Source organism: Coturnix japonica, chromosome 3, assembly GCF_001577835.2.
Source record: "Coturnix japonica isolate 7356 chromosome 3, Coturnix japonica 2.1, whole genome shotgun sequence".
Lineage (NCBI taxonomy): Eukaryota > Metazoa > Chordata > Aves > Galliformes > Phasianidae > Coturnix > Coturnix japonica.
This window is the reverse complement of record NC_029518.1, coordinates 41,262,691-41,272,721: the sequence shown is the minus strand read 5'-3', so window position 1 is coordinate 41,272,721 and position 10,031 is coordinate 41,262,691. Positions and strand designations below refer to the sequence as shown.

Genomic DNA, 10,031 nt, shown 5'->3' with positions numbered 1-10,031 from the left:
TGCCTCCTTAGATCGTTGCCGTTGTTTTCTTTTCCTAATTAACTTTTTCCTTTCGGCCTGGGGCCCCTCGGGGGCCTACGGCCCCCTGTCACGGACGCAGGTGGATTTTTAGTTCAAACCGTGACAACTATAAAGGTCACTGCTTTGAAGCCAAATACTCACCAAGCACAGTCAGTAGGGGATATGCTTAGCATTCACCTCTTCATGTTAGCACGCTGCTTCTTGGTGTTAATCACTATGACTAACTTTCCCATGATGCGTAAGAAATTTGCAAGTTATTCTGTTGCAATAAGAGTGCATGACGTGAGATTTCAGACAGAAAAGGAAATCACCTCTAGCTGCACAAAACTGCTTCCCAAAAGTCCCATGTTCAGACCAGAAATCCTGAATTACTGGTAACATAAAGTGCCTGATAAAGTAAGCTATTTGTAGTAACAAGTGTTGGCTGTTAAGAGCAAGTTATGTACAGCAGAACTACTAGTATGTATCTTCACTGCTGTGCTAATGTTTTGCTTCTAAGTAGAAATAAGAAAGGCTAGAAAGTAATGTACAAAAGCAAACAAGTTGCACACCTTTATTCGTCTCAGCGTTAACATCTGTATATCCACATCACTGGGTTTGGTGACAAGCAGTGAAATAAACCAGCAGGTTCAGCACAGCATCCACATTTGCATCACAAGCAGCTGGGAAGGAAGCCAGAGAGTATTTTTTCTTTTTGCATCATTCCCAGAAGGCACCTGCTAGCTAAAAGCAGCTTGTAGGTTAACAAAAGTCGAGTCAGTAATTGTTTCAACCTTGGGTAAGGCCTTACAAGATGACAGTCTTACTCCAGTTGAAGTGGCCTATTTGAGGAACAGATACTTCAAAACAAGCCATTTAAAACCATTTCTGCCTGCAGAAATGGTTCTTCACTCCTTTGGAAGGTAAAAGTCACTACGTGCTTCAGTATGAGTGCCCATAGCTCAACTGGCCTAGTATCCTACCCCTGAATGCCACATGCTATTGCTTGCATGATGCACCACAGACATGACCCAAGAAACAAGAGGTGAACAACTGGGAAACAATCTGCTCCTAGGCAGAATTACTTAAAGGCAGAATTACTCATTGTCCAGCTGCACATCAGCACATTCCAGCAACCTTCCATACTTTCTGTGGACCATACAGTATAAACAGAAACTCATACGGACTGCTGGCATATAATATACTCAATTGTGAGTCAAATAATGTGCCACTGCTACACAAAACTGAGTAATTTATAGTAAATACAACCAAAGACTTTCTTTTCAGAGTTAAGAGTGTCAGACTTAATAATTACATTTCTGTTTTGGAGCAGATTCAATCATTTTCTCTGGTATCTGTTCTCCGGCAATAGGTTAGATAATAGTAACTCAGACAACATGTTTGCAAGAGGATTTCCTCTATACAAAACAAAACAAAAACTAACTTCTAATTGAATCAGAGCATAATGCAAACCATATTTCATGACCAAATTCCCTGACCTCTACATCATCCCCATCACTGGCAGAATGGCTTCTTTTTCTCACTCCTTGTCTGTGAGAGCTTGAAAAAAGACCCAAAAAAATCTAGCAATTAGGACATAGTGCCATATATGTGTATATTTATATATATATATACACACACACACACAGAGAAATCCATCACAAAGTTGAAAATTTATCCAGAGAATATTATACACAGGTACTTTGTATTGTAGCAAACACCTGTGCACAGCAGAATATCTCATCCTACTTCCAGTCACATTAGTGAGAGTGCATGGAAATGCAGGTGTCTCAGGGCAGGTTTTTCTTCAAATCTTACATGGAGTGCTGACTTCTGCTTACATCACATTAAGTTATTTATTACAAACTACTACATTCAAAGAAACAGGGAGAACTCATTCTCCATAGACTATTTATGCAGTTATCTGAATCTCCATGTCTCCCTTGCTTTCTTTCATACCGCAAAGACTATTTAGAAAGGCATGGGGGGAAAAAACATTAACATTCAAATCGGTTGTTTCCTCTAACTTAAGGTAATGAGGCATAATTGCTTGACTGCTGATAGCTTTTGAGCTTCTTTGACTCACCCAGGTTTCCTCTACAGTATTCAGCACTAAGTAACTCAGTTTTGGCACCAGAGCACATTATATAATTCCAGGGACCTAGAACATTTCTTCTACTCCCCGGAAATATTCAGCAGAATTAACTATTTTAGTATTTCCCAGAGACTGGTTATCAGGTTTTCCAGACACCAACAAAGGAAGTTGCTGCACACACAATATGCACATAATTTTTCAGATATTTATGAAGAAGCTGGCAAAATAAATAAATAAAAAAAATAAAAACCTGAAGTTTTACCTTGCTACTACACAGTTCACATGGTAGTTAAACCTTATCCAGGCATCAGAGAGGACAGCCTGTTGAATGTATACCTGGTGTTACTATTTATTGGACTGTCTATGCTTCTGCTGGGGAGCCGTGGATCACCATTGACAAGTCTCCTGTCCTGCACAGACAATAAGATGGATCTTCAGCATCTTCCTCACAAATACCATTACTATAAAACTGTAACCAGCTTTGGTTTTGTCTGGTTATAGGGGGAGGGTTCCCTCCCCCACCCCAAGTACTCTAGAAACACTATGGTTATCAGCTTCAGGTTCTGAAACACTGTAGAACTGCTGGAACCCTTACACCTATGAGCTGTGAACACATCCAGCTCTCTGAAAAGGGAGTGCTACTACAACCAGTTGCATGTCCATGAGAATGTATTTAATCACAGAGAGAAAAAAATGCCACTGTTGCTCTCCTTTAAGTCCTTCTCATGTGGTATATTGCAGGCAAACTACTGCAGCATGTTCCGTCTTCCTGTGACAAAGAAAGCTCAAGTCTTCAGTTAAAACAGGATGGGGATGAGGGAGTATGGATTATACCTCCCTAAGCTTTGCATATAGTCATACAGAAACATAAACAGTGAGATGGCCATCCATGCATTTCTGGCAATTACTGCAGCTGAGAAGTGTGATGAGTCACGGCACATGGAGATGTGATGCCATCAGTGAGTGCTGCAGGTGGATCCTGCTCTGGTGAATCACCTCAACAAGCCTGACACAGGTCTGCCCAGCAGAACAACTGGGTACAGGCTGCACGTAACTACCATTGCTACTACCAGATGGTATTTAGGCACAATTAAGACATTATCCTAACATCTGCGTGGAAATATGAGGTTGCATGTGATTATAAGTCAGAAGCACAGTGTTCTACAAGCATTTGTAAATCAGCACAACTGCTTTTTTTTTTTCTTTTTTGAGTATACATACATTTAGAGCTCATGGTTATACAATCTGATATCAAGCATTCTTATAGGAAAAAAAAATTCCTTTGTGTTTTAACATGAGGGGTCTTATTGGTGTTTGTTCACGTGGACCAGTACAGGAGGCTGAGCTCTGGGTTCTCCTGCAAAACCTACACACCTCTAACAGAACCAAAGATGTTCAGCCAGGAAACAACCATCACACACACATGCAGGCAAAGTCCCAGCCCCAGGACATGCTGACCAGCAGTACAGCAGTCACCACACAGCACCTATGGGTGTTCTCAGGCCTCTTCAAAGTACCAGGGACACTGGTACAGATGTAATTGGGGGTACAGTGCCACCAGTACTCAGGAAATCTCTCCCTAGCTTTTGTTGATACAAGTTAATCAATAATAATCTTACACCATATCAGTTAAGACTTCCCTGTCTACTGCCCAGCAGATAGAGAAGAAGCTGCACACATGATCAGCCTCACAAAGTCAGGTCCCGTGAGACCATGATTAAGTACAGAAACAAGGCCTAAATGAGATGCACTGAGCGCTGTGTGCAGAAGGCTAGATGAGATAGCAGGATGGTGACACAATCAGCAGAAGCTATCAAAACAGCAGAGCAAAAAAGCAGAAGCTGAACCACACACTGCTGGCTCCCCAGAAGCCTCCCTGCCAGCAGTGTAGCATGGCCACAGAGCATGGGCATGGTCAGGGGCAGGCCTGGAGCTGTGCCCCCAGAATGGCTTCTCTGCAAGGCTGCATCAATGTGAAGAGCCGGCACCTGGGGCTGAGGTAAATTTATCAGGTTAAATTAATTTAAAGTTAAAAAGAAAACAAAAACTCACACATTACTTATATAAGCAGTAGCATGGGAAGCACCAGTTGTACCCTGCTTGGTATCAGTAAGGCCTTGGTTGGAATATTGCATCCAGCACCCATTACCAAGCTAGGAAAGCCAGAGGATACTCACCAGTCTCCAAAGGGTTTAGAAAGCAGGAGACTGAAGAAAGAGGAGAGGGACATAAGCTTGTTCTTCACACAAGATCAGGGAGAAATCACAGAATGGTTTGGGTTGGAAGGAACACTAAAGCCCATTCAAGTTCCAATCCCCAGCCATAGGTAGGGCTGCCACCTACCAGGCAGTGGGGCCTTCAGTACCTCAAAGGATGGGGTATAAAGACACCACACTCTAATGCACAGAAGGAGTTCATAAAAAGAAATGGTTATTTATTTCCAGTGTCATCTATCTGACTTATATGCGAGTTACACTGAACAAGCTGTGATGGGATAAAATAGGATCAGTTCTCCACAGGAACACCATGGAGCCCTCTTCCTCAGAGGTCACCAACAGGCTTCACCCTGTTTTCCTTCGGGCTGTTAAAACTTTTGCCTTTCCTTCTGACTAAAGTTGTGCTCCTCTAGTAGTCTCACCACTCCCATAGAAAAAAGCTTAAACAACAAGAACAGGAAGGCAGCGTCCTCCAAATTGCATTCTCGTCTTAACAAGCCACGCATTTCCATTTGGATCCCTAACAGCTTAAAACAAAACAAAAGGTTCCAAAAACACCACCTGAAGCAGAGAAACAAGAAGCAACAAGAAGCACCACTGAGTGCTGCAGGCCAGCGATACTCTCCCAGTCATTTCCTTCCCCAGTACTGCTATCTCAGACACACACATCACTAACGCTCCTCAGCAGGACAAGAGACTAATGTCAGTTTAATAGGAAGCCATCAAAGAGCACTAGCTCCTGCCTTGCTCACAGACCTGGCCACAGGGATGCCCAAGGAAAAGGGGAATAGCACAAGCTGTTACCTCTCGCTATGAAGCCAAGCACCTTCAGCCCGCACGGCAGCACCACGAGGCAGGAGCACGGGCGAAGCAGGCTGCAGCGCTGAGACAAGACCAGGAGGTACGTTTAGAGAACGCTCTCGTTTCAGCGATGTCCTCTACCCCTTACAGGCAACCACAACCACAGATGGAACCAAACACCTCCGGTCTCCAACCCGCTCTCTGCTGCCGAGCTCACACTTCACTCTCGACTCGCACGGGGCCGTTTCCTTTACTCCCAGGCAAAGCCAAACTGCAGAGCGCTCCTCACACCCCACGGGCCCGATGCTGAGCGAGACACCGACGGCAACACCGAGAACCCAGCGCGGAAAGCACCGTCCCACCCCGCGCAGCACTCACCTCCAGCCCAAACGTGCTTCCCTTCGAGCCGCACTCACTGTCGTTCAGTCCGCGCCGTCGAGGCCAGTACCGGTCCTATTGGAACACCCCGCCCCGTGTCTCGACTCACCGCCCATTGATTTGCATGGCAGCGCCCGCCCCGCCCATCGGGGGGCGGATTTGTACGGGAAGTGTGGGCGAACGCGGGGCGGCTCTGCTTGGCAGTCAGCACCGTGGGCACCGGCAGCCGCTTCTTGTTGTCTTCGGATGTGGGCGTGGAAATACCGGGCTGGACTGGCTACTACACAGCTCAAAGTCCCGCTTCCATTCAGCGTGTGAAAGGAGATGGGCTGCGCTTAGAGGGCTGCACTGAGCCCATTCTTGGGTGTTGACTTGATGATGATAGCAAATAATGGCTGGAAGATCATCTATGCTTTCCAAAGCCGTTCTCAGTTCCCTTGATGCCCCCAAACCTCTTTCACACTGCATCTGCGCACTCCTACCATGTATTTTGTCTGTTGCAAAGGCATGCAGGGCTTCCCATCTCTCTTGTTTCCTATGCTGCTGTTATTTCAGCAAAAACACCTCAGCAGCAGGTAAATACTTGAGGTTTTATGGTTAATAACCAGTTTAAATTGTGTCTGACAGAGTAGCTGTGTCTGCCTGAGGGAAAAGGCAAAACACCCCATAGTGCACTCCTTGCTTCTTTCTGTGCGGAGTCTTTGGCCTCTGGGGTGGTGTTAATTCATACAGGCGGAGCTGAAAATGAAGCTTCATGTTACTGTAACTGTGTGGGTAAAGAATGTTTAGAATCACAGAATCATTAAGGCTGGAAAAGACCCTTAAGATCATCAGCTCAGCTGTCAGCCCATCCATACCACTGATCATATCCGTCAGTGCCACATCCACACGGTACTTCAACACCTCCATGAACAGTGACTCCACCACCTTCCTGGGCAGCTGCCTCACTACTCTTTCTAAGAAGAAATTGTTCCTTACATCCAACCTGAACCTCCCATGGTGCAATTTAAGGCCATGACAGAACAGCAATGGCAAATGAACCAGGTATGCCATATGTAAAGATTGTCTGTGTCATGAGATGGGAAACTTTTAATGCTCATTTCTTAGGAATGTTATTATTATGAGCACTTGTTATGCTCATTTCTGTCAGTTTTGAAATAATGAAAGTGATTAGACAAAGTGATTTACCCATAAGTGAGACTGAGTGTTTTCAGCCCTGTCAACTTATTCAAGTCCTGAGAAGCATTATTTGCAAAGCTACAAAAGTAACAAAGTAGGGTGTTTTTTTTTCCCACTTTATACCATCTCTCATTAGATGAGAGACATTCTGTGAAAGTTGTGTGAAAGGAAATACTCTGTTCACATTGCTAAAGGCAGATCTTACTGCTGTAGTGATACCCATGAGTTAAGAGTTTCCAAGATTAGTGCAGGAAGGCTGAGGCTGATGCTAGGAAATCCTCTCATTATATGCCTTCACTGGGGAGTCTCCAGCTGCAACACTCCCACCTCGAGCAATGCCTTTCAGAGACCTTGCAGCCTCTGGCAAAAGCAGGGGCCTTCACAGAACAGCTTCTTCACTAAACGTCAGTGATGCAACAAGATCCTGCTCACTTGCATGAGGAATGGGCTGCTCACAAGAATTCAGAAGTCAAGGCTCTCGCCAGCTAGCTAAATCCAGCTTAATTCTTTGCTGAAGATCATGGTGTTGTTTGGATTTGCAAGGGATAGCAAAGAGCAGCATTGAGCCCTGCAGCTCTTTTCCTTTTAGCTCCTCTTTTCTCTCCTTGACTGGGAATAAAGAAGGACGATAGAAAAGGAGGGGCTGCTGAAAGCTGTGCAGACAGAGGCGTGCTCAGAGGTGGAGGACGCCCCATGACAGGGTTATTTCTTTCTGTCCTTTAGGAAAGCAGTTAACATTCTTCTCCCGTTATGCCAGGAAGGCATGTAGAGCCAGCTCTCAGCTTAACACCCCTGAATTCCTTGTGAACCACAGCTTGGCTCTCATGCATTGATCTGACGGTTCATTATGCATACACAAGTGCTTAAGGAGCTGCAAATCTAGTTAAGATTATATTAAATGCCAGATCAGAGATAAGGGGAATAGCCCTACTCTTGTGTTGACTCCATAGGTGATGGCATCTTAATTACCAAGATACTAATTGATAAATGAGCACACTTAAAGTATTTTTTGTGGTGGACATAAAAAAATAGTTAACTGAAACCAATGGAGCAAAACTGATTTCCATGAGCTGAAGGCTTGGTTTGTTTTCAGGTAAACTATTGGCTGTCTATGTTGCTGTCATGGCTTTTGAACACAAGGATGTAGTTCTACATACTCAACATGGCAAGAATCCTATCACAGCCGTTGACCTAACAAAAAGTATTTCCTAGCCCTGCTTCTGCGTTCTATAAAGCATGTTCTGACACCTGTTATTACTGGGGAGTGAGGTATCTTTATGCTTACACACCCTTCGATTAACAGCAGGTACAGCAACAGAGGGAGCACTCTGTTACCTGGCAGAGCAGAGGATGGGAAGTCTTTGAGACATGACTGACTGAAAAGCTTGGATGGGAAGGATGGTAAGAGTGTGGCTTAGGCTAAGCAGACACTCACAGAATCACAGAATTGTAGGGGTTGGAAGGGACCTCCAGAGATCATCGAGTCCAACCCCCCTGCCAAAGCAGGCTCCCTACACCACATCACACAGGTAGGCATCCAGTTGGGTCTTGAATATCTCCAGAGAAGGAGACTCCACCACCCCCCTGGGCAGCCTGTTCCAGTGCTCCATCACCCTCACCGTAAAGAAGTTCTTGTGCACATTCATGTGGAACTTCCTATGCTCCAGTTTCTGCCCATTTCCCCTTGTCCTGTCTCCACACACTGCTGAAAGGAGTCTGGCCTCGCCACTTTGCCCAACACATCTCAGATCTTTGTAGATCTGGATCAGGTCCCCTCTCAGTCTTCTTTTCTCAAGGCTAAACAGTCCCAGTTCACTTAGCCTTTCTTCACAAGGGAGATGCTCCAGGCCCTTCACCATCTTTGTGGCCCTCCGCTGGACTCTTTCCAAAAGATCCCTATCTTTTTTGTACTGGGGAGCCCAGAACTGGACACTGTTCTATTACTCACAAAGAGAGCCATCAGAAAATGAGAACTCATCCAGTTTGTGTACAGCATCCTTTTCAAATAATTAGTCAGAGAAAACAGGCTGCTTTCTTATAACCAACAAGTTTCAATGAAATAGAACATCTCTGTGCTAGAACTGCTTGGTTTTACACGGCCTGGATCACCTAACCCATGCTGCCAGTGCTTTTCAACAAGCAAGATACCCATGCAGGCTCTGAAAGTATGCTGCACAAATGGCTTTGTGGCTAGATCTAAATGCTCTGCAGTAGACTTATCCAAGATTAGCATGGTAGTGATGTTTGACACATCTAAGATGAAAGAATGCTTTTCAGCAAGCTAAAGGCAAAGAAAGAATCATTTGGGATCCACTCTAGCTTGGAATACACAGCCCAAGGGCAATACATTTCATAGCACAAGTTGCTATCTAGAGGTGTCACCCAGTGGAGAGTCAATAGACAAGTTATATGTGACAGAGCAATAGCATGACAGATTTCCATGGAATGAAACAAAGTCATTTTTACGGTTATACTTAACAGGAGAGTGTTTTAGCTGGGAAAAGTTAAAAATTAATGATGTGTATCAAGGTAGAGAGGTATTTGTCAGAGAACCTTCAAAACCCATCTGAGGAAAGTGAAGGCATGTATTTTATCTTTCAAACCTGTCTGTAGACTGTTGCAAGTATTTCAGGTTTCCAGGATGCTGTTGTTACCAGTCTTCAAGTCTTACAGTTAAGAAATGCAAAGACAATAGATACTGTGGGCACCAAACTGCTATAAATACTTATACAAATGCCACTGGAGCCTGTAGATTCACTTACTCCAATCAAGGAATATCTCCGTTTATAGATGCAGCATCTGTACAGAGAGGTGGGTATGGCAAAAGGGCAGCTTAATGATAGCTTTTATTAATTAATTGTTTGTTTGTTTGTTTTTGTGAATGTCTCTTTTTTGATAGATGTATCTGCCTTGGTGTTAGCTTACAGAAAGATGAAACCTGACCAAATCTGCTGGAGTCGTGTGCGGCTGCCAGCTCCTGCTGGCCTCTCACCTGGCTCTGAACTCAGGAAGCATGGCAAGTATGAGAGGTTCTGCAGCAGCCAAAGCATATGGTTACAGATTCTTAGAAAGCAACTATTAGTTTCCAGTTAATTGACTGTGCACTTCCGCATCAGGATAGATCTGGACATTGGCATTGTTATATATATCCTTTAACTCCCAGATCTTTGAAAACATTGGACACTGGCCTTTTTGTTGGCTCAGTTCACAGCTGAGTGAGCAAATGTGTGGAGAAGTCCCAACAGATGAATCAAAACCAGAGCACAGAGCCCCTACTCTATTCTGTCAGTCTAGAAAAGTATATGATCTGGAAAGCATGTTATATACTTATATATGTGCCTTACAAGTAGCATCCCTTTATA

General features: G+C 44.4%; 1 protein-coding gene across 2 annotated transcripts in view; it reads right to left on the bottom strand.

Annotated features, from left to right (window-relative positions):
- Nucleotides 1–5,854, bottom strand: part of STX11 (syntaxin 11) — a 19,415-nt gene extending 13,561 nt beyond the window's left edge. Inside the window, exons 1-2 of one of the 2 annotated variants that reach the window (XM_032443713.1) lie at nt 573–1,544; nt 163–280 (exon numbers count right to left, since the gene is read on the bottom strand). The gene's annotated coding sequence lies outside the window, so the exon portion shown is untranslated. Of the gene's footprint in view, nt 1–162; nt 281–572; nt 1,545–5,490 lie in introns of those variants that run through there. The other variant, XM_015858201.2, reaches the window with a different exon arrangement.
- Nucleotides 5,855–10,031: the final 4,177 nt, after the last annotated feature.